This window comes from Sminthopsis crassicaudata, chromosome 2, assembly GCF_048593235.1.
Source record: "Sminthopsis crassicaudata isolate SCR6 chromosome 2, ASM4859323v1, whole genome shotgun sequence".
Lineage (NCBI taxonomy): Eukaryota > Metazoa > Chordata > Mammalia > Dasyuromorphia > Dasyuridae > Sminthopsis > Sminthopsis crassicaudata.
In genome coordinates this window covers 4,924,580-4,945,428 of record NC_133618.1, presented here as the reverse complement: position 1 = coordinate 4,945,428, position 20,849 = coordinate 4,924,580, and the positions used below count along the sequence as shown (strand labels likewise).

The 20,849-nt window shown below is 40.2% G+C and overlaps 1 pseudogene; it reads right to left on the bottom strand.

Moving 5' to 3' along the window:
- Positions 1 to 3,710: 3,710 nt before the first annotated feature.
- LOC141552555 (tripartite motif-containing protein 43-like) lies at positions 3,711 to 5,094 on the bottom strand (annotated as a pseudogene).
- Positions 5,095 to 20,849: the final 15,755 nt, after the last annotated feature.

The window sequence follows — 20,849 nt, the reverse complement described above, 5'->3', positions numbered from 1 at the left end:
TTCCATGCCTGTAATCTTCTTCCCATCAACATCTGCTCCTTTTGTGTGGGCATCCCTTCTCAACAACTTCTTATCCTTGTAAGAGGTTTCAGCAAGCAGGATCTCCGGAGGTAATCAGTCTTTTATCTCTGGAACCCACTCAGACCCATCACTCCAGTCTCCTCTTAATGTTCCCAACCTCCAGAGATGGGAAGTAATTGACCTCTAAAGAAAACAAAAAAGGTCTCAGGAAGATAGCCTCAGTCCTTTCCTGACAGTCTTGAATCTGGGGGCTCACCTAGGGCAGGTGGATAAGTCAATAAAATCTCAGACTTCCTGACTCCTCTTGGCCTCCTTTCCCCTTTCCTTCCATCCTTCCCTCTTTCCAAGTTCCCAATGAGTCCAGCTTTCTCCTGAGATCAGCTTTAGATTACCTGTAGTTCACATCTCAGGGCTGATGTATGGAATCCTCAGAGGATAATAAGTATCTAATAAGGATTATTATCATTTCAAATTATTAAATTCTCATATTTCAATGGGGTCAGACATAATAATAAAGTATTAATAAATGATTGTTATTATTATTGAAAACCATTTACCTCATCTTGTTGACTGGATTTCAGATAAAAAGTCGTAGGATAAGTTGATATGTTTTTTTTTTTTAATTTAATTCTGACTTCATGAATTCATTTGGGGTTTTCTCAGCAAATATACTGGAGTGGTTTGTCATTTCATTCTCTAGCTCACTTTATAGAGGAAACTGAGGCAAACGGATTGAGTGATTTGCCTTGAGCCATAGACCTACTAAGTGTCTGAGGTTAGATTTGAACCCATGAAGGGGAGTTTTTCTGACTCTAGGTGGGGCACCCTATTCACTGCCCTGCACAGCAGTAGTAGTTGCTCCTGCTACCAATAATTTTTGGTATTTAGTCTTCTATAATCTGTTGCATGGTTAAATCACAAAACTTTTAAAAACACATAATTGAACAAAAGCATTAAACTGTCAGCTCCATCTCTGTAGGGTCAAATATCCTTGCTATTTCCTAAAATAATTTGGCTTCCATAATATTAATTTTAGCACTTTATTGGCTAAGTTCTCCAGGATTTTTAAGGTCTGTATTTGTGCTATTTCTTTCTTACGCCAAAATATTCCATTATCTTTATGATAAATAATTTGTAAACCCACAAAAAGTGCTTCTAAATATTTTGGTATATTTCTATGCTTTCTTATCAATGATCTACTTGGAATGCCCAGAAGTCGAATCTCTGGAGCAAAGAATAATGGACATGTTAGGCATTTTGCATAATTTCAAATTGCTTTCCAACACAATTTCACTGAATTATAACTCTCCCAAACATGGCCCAGTGTGTCTATCTATTCCTTCAAAGAAAGGAATAATCTTGCACCAGAGTGGAGGTTAGTAACATGCTTTACTAATGCTCATGCATTCCTGCAAGATGTATAAGCCAATAATTCTGCATCTCATCTGGCCTGCTTTCCAGTTTTCCAAAGAAGCTCAAGTTTCACTCTCCACCTTTGATGGGCTCACTCTGTCATTCATTATACTTATTGTATATAAAATTCCTTTTTCATATGTGATCCAACTTGAATGGAACTTCTTTTGATTGCACAAATAACCAGAAAATTTCCACATCCTTCTTTAGAATATTCCCTCCTTTTGATTTCTTGACTCCTTGAAGCCCCTAAAGTAGAATTCTTGATTTATGGGGATTTAAAATTTTTCTCTTTCTGTTGCTTTGACTCTTTTCCTTGAGTTAACTTTTTGTATTTCACTTCCCATTGTGGTTTAAGAGTATCAAGAATTCCTGATGTCTTGTTCTTTTCCACATTTCATTACATAACTTTTCCTTTATACTGCCTTTAATTGAATGTTTTAGTGTCCAAGTTTTCTACTTGCAGGTAACAGATTGAGATCGATACAATCCTCCCATTTTTTTCCCATGGGTCCTCATTAGTTTTCTCAAGGTACTTCTGCCATGGTAAATCCTTGCCATAACAACAAACAATTGCAAAAGGCATTACATGCAAGCCCTGGAATATTTTTAAAACTCTGTCAAATATTGTATGTGAATGTGTTCATGATGGTTAGGACCATGTTTAGAGCCAGTTTTTTAAACCATTGTGTTTTGGTATGGTTGGTCTCTTAGTTGGATTCCATCAGACTCAAAAAGGACTTATTGAAATTTGAAAGGAAATGATTTCTTATTGCACAAGAATAATCAATTCTGTTTATTCACCACAGTCTGTTCAGGAATTCTCCATTCATCATCATTTCTTGCCTTTTTTAAATAAACAAATTTTAGCATTCATTTTTCACAGTCATTTTCTACATACTCTTCATCATTCATCATTTTTTTGGTCATATTAGTAAATCTGATAGACAGTTGTTTTATTTTGCATTTCTCTATTCAAAAGTGATTTAGACAACTTCATCCATCCATCCATCCACTTTTCAAAATCATGAGGGACTATTTTTGCAAGTGAATACAACATTTATGAAACAAGTGCAAAGTATTGTGTAACTTTTGGATACACAAATAAAGAAGACAGATCTTGCTCTTAAGGAACACACATCCTAATGTGGGTAGGGGATGCAGAGAGGGAAGAAAAGAACACTTAGGGAAGGTTTCAGCTGCTAATGAGAGGGAAAGGTCCTATGACCCTCGGGGTACATTGAGAAAGCAGATGCTAATGCTTTAACGTCATTTCCATGGATAAAATCATAGCATTGCTTGATAATGCTAAGGACTTTTGATGGCAAAGACTTTTAATTCTGAGTCTCAGTTGTTGTGGTTGTGTCCAGAGCAATTGAAAGGCTATGTGTCGACAGAGTCTGCTTCCCAGGAGGAGGGTTGCAGATACTGGATTGGAAATTGTTATTCCTAAATTTCTTGGGTTCCAGATCTTGGGCTTTATCCATCAGAATCTGAGGCACTCAAGATGAAGGGATAGTCTGATCTGCCTCATATATGTTGCCTCTCATTTTCCCCACCAGGTACTTGATAATTCTAGGCTTTCCCTCCCTTGTGGCTGGCAGTTGGTTGGCTAATTGTGAGAAGGTCTGTTCCCTTCATCATGCTTATGGCCGTGAGGGCTAGTCTAGAAGCAATAATTTTGGTCTGGTAAGCGTATCCTTGTCTAATCTATCTAGGCATAGATACTTAAAACTGTGTAACTGGGTAATTCGGGTTACCCTCTTTGCTTCATGTCTATAATCTATAAAATCTACTAAATGATTAGGGAAGGAAAGGGCACATCAGTTTCTCTAACAAGAAAAATCTCAAATGTGGTCAGTCCGAAGTGAATAAAATTAATGAAGAACAACAAAAATACAAGTCAAATAAATACTAGATATTTTCTTCATTTTATATTAAAGAAAGCAAAATGGAAAGTTGACTACAATTCAAGGGGAATGTTTTGCAACATGTTGAAATCTATGGCCATTGTAGTGCAATAAATTCTAAGAGGAAATGAAGCATAAAACTACAGGACCAGATTGCTCAGGTATGATTTCCAGTAATTGAGGAAAGATTGACATTGTTAAAAAAAATACCTGAACATAGCATAAAAGAATCCAAAAGAGTGGGGATTGAACCCCTCAACTTTCAGGGTGGAAAGTCTAGTCTCCAGTTGCTAAGCAGGGAGACTCTTGTTGAAAGGATAGAGTGAACACAGCCAAGGAGGAGTTGAGAACTCCCTGGAGAAATGATCATGGATAGGAATAGCAGCAAGCTCCAAGGGGAGAGCCCACTGCACACAGAGTCATGGGACCAGGCTTTGTTCCTGGAAGTGGGGGGCCAGGGGAAAAGATGGGCTGGACGGGGTCTGTGAAGGGAATAGAATGGAATTTATAAATAAGGGAACTTTGGAGAACATTGTAAAAGGCCAAAGTCCCAGGGGAATATTCCAAGAACACCCCAACCCGAGGTAGAGGGCCTTTGATTCGATGGTTCAGTGGCCTAGGATAGGTATTCTCCTTCTTTCTTGACACAGCGAAGCAAGAAAGCAAAGTCACAGGAGTCCATGTCCCTGGTCCTTTTCCTCCTCAAGTAGGGGGTGTAGATCCCCAGGACCCACTGAGGCAGTTGAGTCACATCCACCTCCCAGTACTGACTGCCCGAGCTGAAGGCTTGCCCAGCAAGCACAGCATGGCAAGAAGGGTCCTCAGTCTCCTCTGGCCAGTCCTCTCCAGCCTTGGCACTCTTGAGGTCCTCAGAAACAGAAACACAGGAAGCAGCTGATGTGGTGTCCATGGTGAGGTCCACTCGGAATCTGTGGAGCATCTGGATCAGGCCAGGGATGGGATATTCTCTCAGTTCTGGGGTGACAGCCTTGGCCCTTTGGGCCAACACAGCCTCGCTCCTCCCCAGCAGCTGCTTGGCATCTTGCAGCAGATCCAGATTGGCTTGGCGGCCCGCTTCCTGCAGCTCTTGCATGAGTTCCTGTAGGCTCTGTATGTGCTGGGAGAGTCTGTCCTGGCTGGCCTTCTGGTCTTGCCTCATCCTGTCAAGGCATCGCTTCTCTTCCTCGATCAGTAACTGGTGAAGTTGGAAGAATTCTCCCCTGATCATCCAGTCCCAGTCAATAGCAGGTCTCTTCACCTGAGCAAGAAGTTGCTCACCTTCCTCCAGATGTTCCTCCAAACGACTGTGAATGTGCTGAAGCTCCCTTCTGTATTTGTCAGCAGCCTCTTGCACGGGGGCGATTTTGTGAGCCCCATGCTCTGGGCTTTCAACACATGTCACACACAGGGCTGTCTGGTCCTCCTCACAGAACAGCTTGAAGAGTTTCTTGTGAGTGACACACTGGCTCTGTCCTTGAGTGCTCTGCAAAATCTTGGAGCTGAGCTCTTTGCCCAGCTCAGTCAACTCTGCTAGGCGCCAGTTCACCAACTGGAGTTCCCTGCCCTGGGAAACTTGCCTGCATTCGGGACAGGAGAAAGTTGGAGCTCCACCTCTCCAGCTGGAGGAGAGACAAGCTTGACAGAAACTGTGCCCGCACCCAATGGTGACAGGCTCACAGAAGTAGCCCCTGCAGATGCTACAGGTGATCTCACTCTGCAGTTCCTGCAGAAATTTCACAAGAGCAGCCATTCTCTCTCTCTCTCTCTCTCTCTCTCTCTCTCTCTCTCTCTCTCTCTCTCTCTCTCTCTCTCTCTCTCTCTCTCTCTCTCGTGCAGCAACCAGAAGAAGAGTCTTCTTTGACACTGAAGGCAGAGCTGAGCACAACTCTCAATGGGAGTCCTTCTGTGGGAGGAGGTCTCTTTTCTGTAGAATCTTTTCCTCTCAGAGCAGGTTTCTTGGGCAGTTTTGGAGCCTCCAGCCAAAGCGAAAGTAGAATCTCCAATCCTCTTCTTCCCTAATCCTGGCTCGGAGTCTCCTCCAGCTCTGGTCCTTATCCCAATCCAGAATGCTCTTCAGATTCAATGTTGCCTCTTTTTATCCTCCCAGAGAATGGGCTTGTGGGTACTCCCAGGGGCTGATGGGAACTCCTACAACCAATGAACTTGGTCCTTTTAAAGGTGTCAACTCCTTTTCAGAAGTCTAAAGGTGTAAACTCCTTTTAAAGGTTTAAAGGTGTGAACTCTGAGCTACAGAATTGTTTAGACAACCTGAATTAGCACTTAATAAACCTAACATCTCCCCCTTAATTTTGATTTAGAACACAGGGTGCTCATGACCTTGAAACAGGTAGACATAAATCCATCAATATGGTAGATATTACACATAATTACATAAGGACATGGTAACATAACACACAAATAACATGATCAAATAATCATCAATTGAGAATTTAGACATGTCCATAAGTCCATTGTCCATTAGTTAATGTGCCAGAAATCCAATAATTCCTGCACAATTTAAAGTCCTTTGATAGTCTTCATCAACAATTTTTCATCTCAAGGATGCCATGCTCACAGTTCCTATCTTCATTTAATAAGGTTACACTTCCGAAATTAAAGTTGAGTGAAGATTTCCAATGGCTTTGTGTCCTTTAGCTTTCCTCTCTTTAGATTTGGTTAACGAGTCAACTTCTGCTCATATTTCACTAAATTCGGGTTTAGAAATAGAATCACAAAGGCTGCATGGCCACTTACTGGGAATGTTACAGGGGGCTTCTTTCTCCCCAGCATCCGAGCTCCTCCCAATTCAAAATCTCTGAGTCTATTACCATTATGAGAGGAGGGAGGGAACTAGGAGCCAGTGTGGTGAGCACAAGAGTGAGGGGGCTTTAATGCTGCCTGTACCACCTGGGTGCCTTGAGGCTAATCACTTTCCTTCTGGGAGCTTTTTCATTGACAAAAGTGAAGAAATTCAACTCTGGGGTCCTTCTAGCTCTCTTATCTACATATGGCACTTGTGAGTCATTGAACTAGAACCCAGGTTTCACTTCTAGTCCTGTGGTTTCTCCATCAGATACCAGGCACAAAAATCAAGGTATCCTCCCCACCCCCAATATATTTAATATCACAAAATGAAGAAGAGAGTGAGGAAGTGAAGGGATTGTATTCACAAGGGAATATGAGAGAGAGAGAGAGAGAGAGAGAGAGAGAGAGAGAGAGAGAGAGAGAGAGAGAGAGAGAGAGAGAGAGAGAGAGAGAGAGAGGAAGAGGGTGAAGGAACAGGAAAGGGAGAAGGAGGGAGAGGGAGAGGAGGAGGGAGGGGCAGAGAGTTGCAGGGAGGGAAGGACAGACACAGACAGAGACCAAGACAGAGAGACAAAGAGAGAGGTGAGGGAAGCAGGAAGGGAGAGCGAGAGACTAGAACAGAAAAGGGGAGGGGGAGCAGAAAGGACAGAAAGACTTCAGAAACAGAGAATCTCTATCAGATTGACTAAGAAGTGAATGACAAAGAATCACTTTAATTGAAAGTTGGCCAAAATACACGACTGACCTCTTAACCACTTTGGAGATGGGGTGTGAGGGGGGAGTGCATGCCAACCAAGGAAAAAAGAGACAGGGAGATGCAGAGACAGATTCAGAGAGAGGACATTAGACGGGGAAAGGGAAAGAAAGAAGGGGCCAAAAGACACAGAAAAAGATGAAGAAGAAAAACAGGAGAGAGTGTCAGACATTGAGACAGAGAGAGGCAAAGCCCGACAACTACAGATAGGAAAATAGATGTAAACAGAGAACTGAGAAACTCAGAAAGATGTGTGTATGGGAGACAGACAGAGAGACAAACACTGAGACAGAAACAGAGAGAGGCAGAGACAGATTCAGAGAGAGGGCAGCTAGACGGGGAAAGGGAGAGAAAGAAGGGGGCAAAGAGACAGAAAAGAGAGATGAAGGAGGAAAACAGGAAAGTCAGAGATTGAGACAAAAGAAAGAGAGAGAGACAGAGAGAGACAGAGAGACAGAGAGAGACAGAGAGAGAGACAGAGAGAGAGACAGAGAGAGAGAGAGAGACAGAGAGAGAGAGAGAGAGAGAGAGAGAGAGAGAGAGAGAGAGAGAGAGAGAGAGAGAGAGAGAGGGAGGGAGGGAGGGAGGGAGGGGGGGAATAGACTTACACAGAAACAAAGAAAACTGAGAGACACAGAAATGTGTGCATAGGAGAGAGAAATAGAAATAGAGATAGAGATAAGAGACAGAGAAACAAAGAGACAGACACAGAGACATACAGAGTGATACAGAGAGAGGCAGGCACAGAGGGACAGGGACAAAAAGAGAGCGAGAAGAAAGCAAAGAGAAGAAGGAGAGAGGAAGGAAGTGGGAGAAGCGCCTTACTATTTTTGCTCCACATACGGCCAAGCTCAAGAAATTTGTAGTAGCTTCCCAGCAATGTCCTGGCAGTGTACTGTGTTAGGGACCCAGGAGCAGTCTCGTCACACTAAGAGGTCAGTTATCAGAGGCTGGCTGCCCATTTTAACCCAAGAACTCACGAAATGTGAGAGCGTTAGGCACCTGCCCTAGCTGTCCGAACCCCCTCCTGGACAAGCCAGGAGTCTTAGATAAGGAATACGCAATGAAGGTCGACTTCAAGGGAGAGAAGAGGGTCATTAACAGAATGATAATAGCTCGTGCCTAGGAGGCCACTTTTACAAAGCGCCTTCTTCACTGCAACCCCGTGGCCGTGACTATTTCCAGAGAAACAGGTCAATGGATTGCCTAGTGATGACTTTGAAACACGAAGACCTGGGTTCAAACCTCGTCTGAGCACATCCTACCAATATAGTCTTGGACTAGTTAGTCTCTTCTGCTCCCGGGGCTCAACCTGCTTTCTCCTCTTTTATTTTTTTTTCCTCCTTTTTGAGGCTGGGGTTAAGTGACTTTACCAGGGTCACACAGCTAGAGCGTCTGAGAGCAGATTTGAACTCGGGTCCTCCTGTATTCAAGGCTGGTGCTCTATCCACTGCACCACCTAGCTGCCCCCTCTCCTCTTTCAAAAAACCAGAGTCAAACTCCTTTGAGTCGTCCCTTCAGCCGCTACAGCTCTGGTCCCAGGACTCTCTTTTCTTCTATCTTTCAAAATTATTGACTTTTCAACAAGCATTTATATTTTTCTGCTAGTCCTGCACCCACTAGAGAAAAGAAAAAAGGAAAACAAAATCCTAACAACCTTCAGGGGAGCCCAACGAATCTCCCCCATCCAATACTCTTCATTGTCTCTGCTGGAAGAAATCTTGACATGATCTTTTTCAACTGTCTAATTTGATACAAGGGAAACTGAGGCCCAGAGGTGAAGCTAGTTATCCCAGAGTATAGAATCGTTAGCATAATTGACTGATCTTCCTTTGGGAACTTAAGAGTTACCAAACATATCATGTACAAAGGACTATGGACAGCATCACCTCCACTATGCAAAACGGAAGCACCAGAAAAGTTGTCTGGCCCGGGTCCCACAGCTGCGAGTGCCCCAGCAGAGGTTCAAAGCTCACATACCTTATCTTCATGTAATACTCTGTGCGCTACCGCCAAGGATTCGAACTCAGGTCCTCTATTTTGAAATTTGGGGGCTCCTGGGAGCGTCCTTGGAAATAAAAGCCCCCGGACCTCCCAGAAGCGATGGAAAAGAACTCGTGCTCTTCCCTCCTGTCTCGTTCGCTTGTAGGGCAAGGCCGGAGCTGGGAGAGGGGCGCGGAGGGCGGGGTCAGCTGCAGCTCCGGCTGCCCCGAGACCTCTTCTCTGAGCTCTCCAAAGCTCGTCCGTGAGGGACACGTCCAGGGCTTTTGTGGCAGCGCAGGTGTTGGAACTGGAGCGACGCTTCCGGCAGCAGTGGTACCTGTGGGCGCCCGCGCGCTGCAGCTCACCTCCACGCAGGTGAAGATCTGGTTCCCAAACCGGCGGCACAAGTGCAGGAGGCAGCCGCAGGACGCGTCCTTGGTTTCTCACCTCGCAACCTTGAGTGAATCTCATGCGCTCAGGGGGCCTTGGTTTCCTCACCGAGAAAAATAAAGGCAGCGGGCTGGGCTGAGCTCTCAAATGCCTTGGAGAGCTATACCAACGGCCCGAGGCCTCGCTGCTCCCCAGAGAAGCGCTCACTGCCAGCTCCCAGGGATGTGCTGGATCCATCCCTTAGGAATCACTGCTGACACTCAGATGCGCTTTTAGACAGCGCTCGGGTTTGCAGATACCTTCCTAACTCAGCGTCCTGATGGGGGAGTTAGTCCGATTCCTGCTTTACCCCTGACGTAGCCCCGACGTGAAGAGACCTGTCAAGGTCCCAAAGCTAGTGGCGGTCAGAGGTGGAAGCGGAACCAAGTTTCTCCTGCCTGCCAGTCCAAACTTCTCCCGATGCACCCTGCGCTCTGGGACGCTCCCTTTGGGACCGATGGAAAACTTGAAATGGATGCTTTAGATCCATTTGAATCATTTAGATCCAATTTAATACGAAATTGGACAAGGGAGATCAGGAGAAGGAAGAGGTGAAAGTGGGATCTCTCAAGACCGCGGAGCAGCCCTTGGAGGTGCAGAGCTACTGAGGGACAAACCCCTTCCCTAACTCGGGTACATCAAAGAGAGGGCGTTTCATTGGTGACAGCCCACTCCACTTTATTTCCAATATCCCTAGAAAAGAGATTTCTTTCTCTTTTGTTTTTCATCCCTTTTCCTCATCCTTATCTCCTTGTCAATTCCAGGAAGGGTTAAGTTGGGTATTTTTGTTTGTTCGTTTGTTTGCTTGTTTGTGTTTTTTTTTTTTTTCGTTTTTTTTTTTTTTTGTTTGTTTGTTTTTGTTTTTTAAAGGGAAATTCTTGCACAATTCTCTATGGAAATCATTCAAAGCTTTCGTCTTTTTTTTTTTTTTTTTTTTCTGAAACTACCACTTATAACTAAAAATTTTAAGGGAAGGAGAACTGAAGTTTCAAGACGGAAAGCCATGAATTCCCATTCCTCCGACGGGATATTTGCAGGCAAGGGAAAAAATAATGCAGCCTCTGGAGTCATTTTTATCGGATTCCTTCTCTTCAGTTTCATCCCAAAGGTTGCTTTCAGTCCATACTGTCATACTAAGTGCATCCTTAGTCCATACTAAGAAACAGGAGGTGGTAAAATTAGATGTGTCATCTAGTGATTGGCAAATAAACGTAGACTTTCCGGGATGACTATAGTTCTCCAGACAATGCCCTGAGATTAAGATTCTGAGAGATGTTTAGACTGAAAGAAATGAAATCAAACATACACACACAAGAACGCGCAAACACACACACACACACACACACACACACACACACACACACACACACACTCATTATTAAAATCCAGGACTCAGTTGGGAAATGTTCTTTTGGTAAATGGGGTGAGAAATCCAGTCCAGATATTTTTCTCCCATTTGATTTTGAATCAATCAAAGTCTTCAAAAAGTTAAGGAGTTCAATACTTCTGAGCCATTCATTTCTCTACAGTGAAACTTGAATGTTTATTATGGACGTCAGTGTCATAACAATTATTTCCTCTTTGAATTTCAAGACAACAAAGAACATTTAGCTCTATGTCACTTACTGGGATATGGAAAGGATGTGTGGTATTCTCTGTATGGGAAGCTACGTCAACCAATGCTAATACCAGAGTTAGAGCTAGAAAGTGAGTTAGAAATCAGCTCCCCAACTTCCTTGTTGCCAGACTTGTAACAAAAGGGATTTGAGTCCGGATCTCCCTGATACCCAGTAGGAAAATGATTTGTATATCTCAACATCAGATAATTCAAATGTAGAGTCAGAATAGGCAACATTTCCCCACTATGTTTTCCCTCTTTCCTACCTTATTCCAATGATGTGATCATTTCAAAAGAAATGCTAAAATTAATTTTAAAATTCATTTTGTAATGGAATTGAAATATTTTTACTTTTTACTTTAAATCGGGAGATCCAAATAAATGTTGACTGTTTAAAATGACATCTATTTTGGAGTCCAATAAAATATAGTGAGGAGTTATTGGATTCATTTACGTTACTTTTATGTTAGAGAAGGGAAGCCTCTTGTAGTGGATTGGCCTTTGATCCTTGACTGGGTGACCATGACCAAGTTAATCTCTCACGTCCAGAGTTTTGTCTTATAAGTTAAAGAGTTTTTCTATGACCTGTATTAGTGGCTGAACTTTTCCCATGAGGAGTTATTTGTATTGATGAATTCATCAATCTGGAAAAAAGAAAAAAATAGTTTTTTAAGATGATTATCTTAGGAAATGTCTTAATGATCAAGGGAATCCAAGTTCTGCTACTGTGTTTGCAAAGTTTTGCGTCTACTCTTTTGTTATGTTGGACTCTGTGTGACTCCATCTGACAAAGATACTGGAGTGGTATTTTACAGATGAGGAAACTGAGGCAAACAAGGATGAAGTAACTTGCCCAGGGACACAATGTCTGAGGGGGATTTCAACTCATGAACTCTTTCCAATTCCAAAGACCAATGTTCTGTCCACTGTGCCACTAATCTGCCCTTTTACTCACTTAGTGACCTTAGAAAGGTCCCTTACCTTTCTGAGCTCCTTTTTCCTTGTCATTGGAAGAGGTTTCACTACATGAGCTCCAAGACCCCTTCCAATGCTTTCATTAATAATGTTTGTAATCAAACCAGGCCAACTTGATATTCTTTGGAGGTTACTAGTTTTGGGAGCTTTAGGTGTTTGGGGGAGGGCAGGCTCCAATAGCAAAAGCATTTGTCAGACACAGATTTCCTTGAATAGACTTGACTCCTCTCAAATTATTCCATTTCCCCCCCCCCAAAAAAAAAAAAACTCCCAAAGAATCATTTCAATTTCAGAGAAAAACCAGAAATAACAAATCATCCCCAGTGGATGAAATACTGAAGTTGAGAATTAATAGCATTCATAGATTAAATCAAGAGTTCATGGAGTCATTACTAAAGACCAGAGAGCATGCTAGGCAAGAAAAATTCAAGAAAAATTTACTTCTGTCAAAAAGCTAACATCTTAAAGGGATTCTAAATATAAAGGTGTAGACATGGAAGCCTAGGCAGATTGAGGGACATAATCAACTTCCTATAGCTCCTTGAGGGGACATAGGCTTAAAGTTTTCAGTCTCAAAGGAAAACCTTGAATATGGAAGAAAAGATAGACCTCATTCCATCTTCACAATACCTTGAAAGAAGGTGTTATTATTACTCCCAATTTATAGAGGAAGAAACTAAGGCTGACAGAGATTAAATGATTTGCCCATAATCCCACAGCTAGTGTTTGAGATAGGATTTGATCCCAAATCTTCAGTCTCCAAATTGACTCTTCTTTTTAACTATGCTAATGGAATCTGCTAAATGCAAAAGAATGAAGGAAGGGGTTCCATAAAGTGGGAATAGTAAGGTTAGGCTTCCCACAGAAGGTGGAATTAAGCTCAACCTAATTAAAGGATGGCAAAGTACAAATGAGCAGAGTTGGTTTAATACAGTTATCCCTAGTACCTTGGAGATTTTCATATATCATATGCTGGCATAAGAAATTAAATGGTATTTAGGGGAAGTTTTATGGAAACCCAAAATAGGAAAAGAAGAGGAAAGATCATTAAAAAAATTTATAAAGTGATAGATGCATAAAGCATATAGTATTGTATAATGACAATGTATTTTATCTTTTAATACCATTATTGATATATCTTCTTTGGTATGAAGAGATTGTGAAAAACAACAACAACAACAAACAAAAAACAAAAAACAAACTAACTTTATGCACGTTTTCCAGATTGCAAGGGAAGCCATTCTTCTTTCATCCCTCCTGATGTGGAAGGGATGATTGTAATATGGTTTAAGGAAAGATGCTAGATTTGCATTTGAACAGCAGCTCTGCCATTCATTAGCTAAATGTGTAACCTTGGGGGCATCACAACCTTACTGGGATTCAGCTCCATCATCTGTTAAATGAGAACTTTGGAAAAGATAATTTCTAGCCCATGATCCTGGAGCTAGTTATTATTATTTTGTAATTTAATTCTGAACTTAATAATTATATATATATATATATATATATATATATATATATATATATATATATGTGTGTGTGTGTGTGTGTGTGTGTGTGTGTTATAATTAATAATAATATATATATAATATACATATATATAAATAATATATATATAGGGCAGAAAGAGTGGGATTGCAATAATATCAGGAATCTTTATTATTTTCTTTTAAAATATAGAATAAGTTCAATATATCTTTCTTTTTAAAATAAATTTAAGTTTTCTATTAATATAGTCTATTTTTCTTTTAACTTACATAAAAGAAAAAGAAGTTATTGGTTAGATATGCATTGTCTGACTTCCGGTCAAGATGGCGGCGTGGAGGCAGACAGCTGCTTGAGCTCCTCGTTTTCTCTCAGAACTTACTTCATGACAAGCCTCTGACTTAATGCTTGACCCAGAAAGAAATCCACAAATAATCACCAAGACAAGACATCCTTGAAAGTCGCCAGAAAAGGTCTGTGTTTGCTAGGGGGAGGGTCAATCAGACTGGGCCCAGACTGAGGGCAGGCAGCCAGAGCAAGACAGGCAGCTCACACAGCTCAAACCGGACGGGGAGGGGTGTGATCTCTGGCGTTTCTGTGAAAGGGCTTTTGTCTCAGTGTGGATGCTCCATCTTGGCAGCAAGCTAGGAGCGGCAGAGAGGGTGTAAACACCGGAGGTGAAGATTAAAACCCCAGAAAGCCAGCATCTCTCAGAGCCGGGCCACCTCCAACCCCCACCTGGACTGACTCGGTGCATTCTCAGAGCCTCAGAGCGCAGACTCAGTACAGTCATTGCTGTTCTGTTAGTGGCTCTCTGCTGTCCTACCCCCAGTCTGTAGAGGAAGCCCATTAATACCATCCAGCCCCATCCCCCGCAAAACAGACCAATTGTTTCTCTTGTCAGTTTGTTTTCTTTGATTCCTACTCTGACAAAAAGAACAAAAAATTCAAAAGGGCTCTAACCATTGACAGCTTCTGTGTGGAGAGGGAGCAGACTTCAAATGCTGAGGAGACTAGGAACAGACTGTCCCCAGATGTATTCCCCTGGGAGGGATATAAGCTGCTCCTCAATACAAAAGAACCTCATAGAGGAAATCAAAAAGGCTCTCACAAGAGAGCTGGGAGAGAAATGGGAAAAGGAAAGGGAAGCTTGGCAAGAGAGCCTGGAGAAGTCATCCCATGCATTCAAAGATAGAGTGGATAAAGAAATCAAATCATTGAGAAACAAGATTAGTGAGCTGGAAAAGGTAAACAACTCCAAGGAAAACAGGATTAGTGAGCTGGAAAAAGAAATCAGCTCTCTAAAAAATAAAATGGATAAAATGGAAAAAAATTCCATAGAAGATTAAAAACTCAATTGGACAATTACAAAGAGATATAAAAAAAGTGAGTGAAGAAAATACATCATTGAAAATTAGACTGGAACAAGTAGAAATGAATGACACAAGGAGAAACCAAGAGGGAGTCAAGCAAAACCAGAGAAATGAAACAATTGAAAAGAATGTCAAGTACCTTACCAGAAAGACAACAGACCTGGAAAACAGATCCAGGAGAGACAATTTGAGAATAATCAGACTCCCTGAAAAATGGGAGGAAAAAAAGAGCTTGGACACCATTTTCGAGGAAATTATCAAAGAGAACAGCCCAGACATTCTGGAAACAGAGGGTAAAATAGACATTGAAAAAATTCATCGATCACCTACTGAAAGGGACCCTAAAATCAAAACGCCAAGAAATATAGTGGCCAAGTTCAAGAACCATCAGACAAAGGAAAAGATATTGGAAGCTGCTAGAAAAAAACAATTCAGATATGGAGGATCCACAATAAGGATAACCCAGGATCTAGCAGCGTCCACATTAAAAGAACGAAGGGCCTGGAACATGATATTCCGAAAGGCTAAGGAACTTGGTATGCAGCCAAGAATAACTTACCCAGCAAGAATGAGCATCGTTTTCCAGGGAAGAAGATGGACATTTAACGAAATGAATGAATTCCATCTATTTTTGATGAAAAAACCAGACCTACATAAAAGGTTTGATCTTCAAATACAAAACTCAAGAGATTTCTAAAAAGGTAAAAAGAAATCTTGAGAACTATACTTCTGTCAAAAAAATATGTAAAGAACATATGTACAATTTGTCTTAGAAACTAGAGGTGGAAAGGAGATTATATCATAAAAAAGTGTAAAGTGGTGGTACTACATCTCATGAAGAGGCAAAGGTAACCTATTATATCTGAGAGAAAGAAAGGAGGGAGATGAACATAGCGTGTATCAATAGACATATTCGATTTATGGTGAAACTTCTTCCACTTCATTGAAAAGTGAAAGGGAAGGAGTCAGCTAAGGGGAAGGGAATACAGAAATTTCGAGGAAAAGGGGTAAAATAAGGGGAGCATCTTTAAGGTGGGGGAGGGATCCTAAAAAGGGAGGGCTGTGAAAAGCAAGTGGTGTTCACCAGTTTAATACTGGATAGGAGGGTAAAAGGGAAGGAAAGGGGAAAAGCATAAGCAGGGGTTAATAGGATGGCAAGCAATATAGAATTAGTCCTTCTAACCAAGAATGTGAATGGGGCAAACTGCCTCATAAAGAGGAAGCAGTTAGCAGACTGGATTAAAAGTCAGAATCCTACTATATGTTGTTTACAGGAAACACACCTGAAACAGGGTGAGACATTCAAACTAAAAGTAAAAGGGTGGAGCAGACTCTATTATGCTTCAGGCAAAACCAAAAAAGCAGGAGTAGCCATCCTCATCTCAGATCAAGCAAAAACAAAAATTGATCTAATTAAAAGAGATAAGGAAGGGCATTATATCCTGCTAAAGGGCAGCATCAATAGTGAAGCAGTATCAATATTAAACATGTATGCACCAAGTGGTGCAGCATCTAAATTCTTAAAAGAGAAATTGAGAGCTGCAAGAGGAAATAGATAGCAAAACTATAATAGCGGGAGATCTCAACCTTGCACTCTCAGAATTAGATAAATCAAACCACAAAATAAATAAGAAAGAAGTCAAAGAGGTAAATAGAATACTAGAAAAGTTTGATATGATAGATCTTTGGCGAAAGCTAAATGGAGAGAGAAAGGAATATACTTTCTTCTCAGCAGTTCATGGAACCTATACAAAAATTGATCATATACTAGGGCATAAAAACCTCAAAATCAAATGCAGTAAGGCAGAAATAGTAAATGCATCCTTTTCAGACCATAATGCAATCAAAATAACATTTAATAAAAAGCCAGGGGAAAATAGACCAAAAAAGAATTGGAAACTAAATAATCTTATACTAAAGAATGATTGGGTAAAACAGCAAATCATAGACATAATTAATAACTTCACCCAAGAAAATGACAATAATGAGACATCATACCAAAACGTGTGGGATACAGCCAAAGCAGTAATAAGGGGAAGTTTTATATCTCTACAGGCCTACTTGCATAAAATAGAGAAAGAGAGGGCCAACGAATTGGGCTTACAACTAAAATTGCTAGAAAAGGAACAAATTAAAAACCCCCAGACAAACACAAAACTTGAAATTCAAAAAATAAAAGGTGAGATTAATAACATTGAAACTAAAAAAAAAAAAAAAAGATTGAATTAATTAATAAAACTAAGAGTTGGTTTTATGAAAAAACCAACAAAATAGACAAACCCTTAGTAAACCTGATTAAAAAAAGGAAAGAGAAAAAGCAAATTGATAGTCTTGAAAATGAAAAGGGTGAACTCACCACTAATGAAGAGGAAATTAAAACAATAGTTAGGAGCTACTTTGCTCAACTTTATGCCGATAAATTCGATAATTTAAATGAAATGGAAGAATACCTTCAAAAATATAGCTTGCCCAGATTAACAGAGGAAGAAGTAAGTCGTCTAAATAGTCCCATCTCAGAAAAAGAAATAGACCAAGCTATTAACCAACTTCCTAAGAAAAAGTCCCCAGGACCAGATGGATTTACAGGTGAATTCTACCAAACATTTAAAGAACAACTAACTCCAATGCTATGTAAACTACTTGAAAAAATAGGGATTGAAGGAGTCCTACCAAATTCCTTCTATGACACAGACATGGTACTGATACCTAAACCAGGTAGATCGAAAACTGAGAAAGAAAACTATAGACCAATTTCCTTAATAAATATTGATGCTAAAATCTTTTTTTTTTTTAGAGACAAAAGATTTATTTGTTTTTTTTATTAATAATTTTTATTATATATATATATTTTTATAATATTATCCCTTGTATTCATTTTTCCAAATTATCCCCCCCCTCCCTCTATTCCCTCCCCCCCGTTGACAGGCAATCCCATACATTTTACATGTGTTACAATATAGTCTAGATACAATACATGTGTGTGAATATCATTTTCTTGTTGCACCATAAACGTTAGATTCTGAAGGTACATGTAACCTGGGCAGACAGATATTAGTGCTAACAATTTACATTCACTTCCCAGTGTTTCTTCTCTGGGTGTAGCTACCTCTGTCCATCATTGATCAACTGGAAGTGAGTTGGTTTTTCTTTATGTTGAAGATTTCCACTTCCATCAGAATACATCCTCATACAGTATTGTTGTTGAAGTGTACAGTGATCTTCTGGTTCTGCTCATTTCACTCAGCATCAGTTGATTTAAGTCTCTCCAGGCCTCTCTGTATTCCTCCTGCTGGTCATTTCTTACAGAGCAATAATATTCCATACCCTTCATATACCATAATTTACCCAACCATTCTCCAACTGATGGACATCCATTCATCTTCCAGTTTCTAGCTACTACAAAAAGAGCTGCCACAAACATTTTGGCACATATATGTGTCTTTCCGCTCTTTAGTATTTCTTTGGGATATAATCCCAGTAGTAGCGCTGCTGGGTCAAAGGGTATACACAGTTTGATAACTTTTTGGGCATAATTCCAGATTGCTCTCCAGAATGTCTGGATTCTTTCGCAACTCCACCAGCAATGTATCACTGTCCCAGTTTCCCCACATCCCCTCCAACATTCATCATTATTTGTTCCTGTCATCTTAGCCAATCTGACAGGTGTGTAGTGGTATCTCAGAGTGGTCTTAATTTGCATTTCTCTGATCAGTAGTGATTTGGAACACTCTTTCATGTGAGTGGATATAGTTTCAATTTCTTCCTCTGAGAATTGTCTGTTCATATCCTTTGACCATTTATCAATTGGAGAATGGTTCGGTTTCTTATAAATTAGGGTTGATGCTAAAATCTTAAATAAGATATTAGCAAATAGACTTCAGAAAATCATCCCCAGGATAATACACTATGACAAGTGGGATTTATACCAGGAATGCAGGGCTGGTTTAATATTAGGAAAACTATTAGTATAATTGACCATATTAATAATCAAATTAATAAAAACCATATGATCATCTCAATAGATGCAGAAAAGGCATTTGATAAAATCCAACATCCATTCCTACTATAAACGCTTGAGAGTATAGGAATAAATGGACTATTCCTTAAAATAATAAGGAGCATATATTTAAAACCTTCAGTAAACATCATATGTAATGGTGATAAACTAGAACCTTTCCCTGTAAGATCAGGAGTGAAACAAGGTTGCCCACTATCACCATTACTATTCAATATAGTACTAGAAACTCTAGCCTTGGCAATAAGAGCCGAGAAAGAGATCCAAGGAATTAGAGTAGGAAATGAAGAAATCAAATTGTCACTTTTCACAGATGACATGATGGTATACTTAGAGAACACCAAAGACTCTGCTAAAAAGCTATTAGAAATAATTCAGAATTTTAGCAAAGTCGCAGGATACAAAATAAATCCACATAAATCCTCAGGATTTTTATACATTACCAACACAATCCAACAGCAAGAGATACAAAGAGAAATTCCATTCAAAATAACGGTCGATAGTATAAAATATTTGGGAACATATCTACCAAAGGAGAGTCAGGAATTATATGAGCAAAATTACAAAACACTTGCCACAAAAATAAAGTCAGATTTAAATAATTGGAAAGACATTCAGTGTTCTTGGATAGGCCGAGCGAATATAATAAAGATGACAATACTCCCCAAACTAATCTATTTATTTAGTGCTATACCAATCAGACTCCCAAGAAACTATTTTAATGACTTAGAAAAAATAACAACAAAATTCAAATGGAAGAATAAAAGGCCGAGAATTGCAAGGGAACTAATGAAAAAAAAGTCAGAGGAAGGTGGTCTAAGTGTACCTGATTTAAAGCTATATTATAAAGCAACAGTCACCAAAACCATTTGGTATTGGCTAAGAAATAGACTAGTTGATCAGTGGCATAGGTTAGGTTCACAGGGCAAGATAGTGAATAAAAATAGCAATCTAATCTTTGACAAACCCAAAGATCCCAAATTTTGGGATAAGAATTCATTATTTGACAAAAACTGCTGGGAAAACTGGAAATTAGTATGGCAGAAACTAGGCATGGACCCACATTTAACACCACATACTAAGATTAGATCAAAATGGGTCCAAGATTTAGGCATAAAGAACGAAATCATAAATAAATTGGAGGAACATGGGATGGTTTATCTCTCAGACTTGTGGAAGAGGAAGGAGTTTGTGTCCAAGGGAGAACTAGAGACCATTATTGATCACAAAATAGAACATTTTGATTACACCAAATTAAAAAGTTTCTGCACAAACAAAACTACTGCAAACAAGATTAGAAGGGAAGTAACAAATTGGGAAAAAAATTTTACAGTTAAAGGTTCTGATAAAGGCCTCATCTCCAAAATATACAGAGAATTGACTTTAATTTATAAGAAATCAAACCATTCTCCAATTGATAAATGGTCAAAGGATATGAACAGACAATTTTCAGATGATGAAATTAAAACTATTTCCACTCATATGAAAGAGTGTTCCAAATCTCTATTGATCAGAGAAATGCAAATTAAGACAACTCTGAGGTATCATTACACACCTGTCAGATTGGCTAAGATGACAGAAACAAATAACGATGAATGTTGGAGGGGCTGTGGGAAAACTGGGACACTGATGCATTGTTGGTGGAGTTGTGAAAGAATCCAACCATTCTGGAGAGATATCTGGAATTATGCCCAAAAAGTTATCAAAATGTGCATACCCTTTGACCCAGCCATACTACTACTGGGCTTATACCCCAAGGAACTACTAAAGAAGGGAAAGAGACCTGTATGTGCCAAAATGTTTGTGGCAGCCCTTTTCATAGTGGCTAGAAGCTGGAAGATGAATGGATGTCCATCAATTGGAGAATGGTTGGGTAAACTATGGTATATGAATGTTATGGAATATTATTGTTCTATAAGAAATGACCAACAGGAGAAATACAGAGAGGCTTGGAGAGACTTACATCAACTGATGCTGAGTGAAACGAGCAGAACCAGAAGATCATTATACACTTCAACAACGATACTGTACGAGGATGTATGCTGATGGAAGTGGATTTCTTCAACAT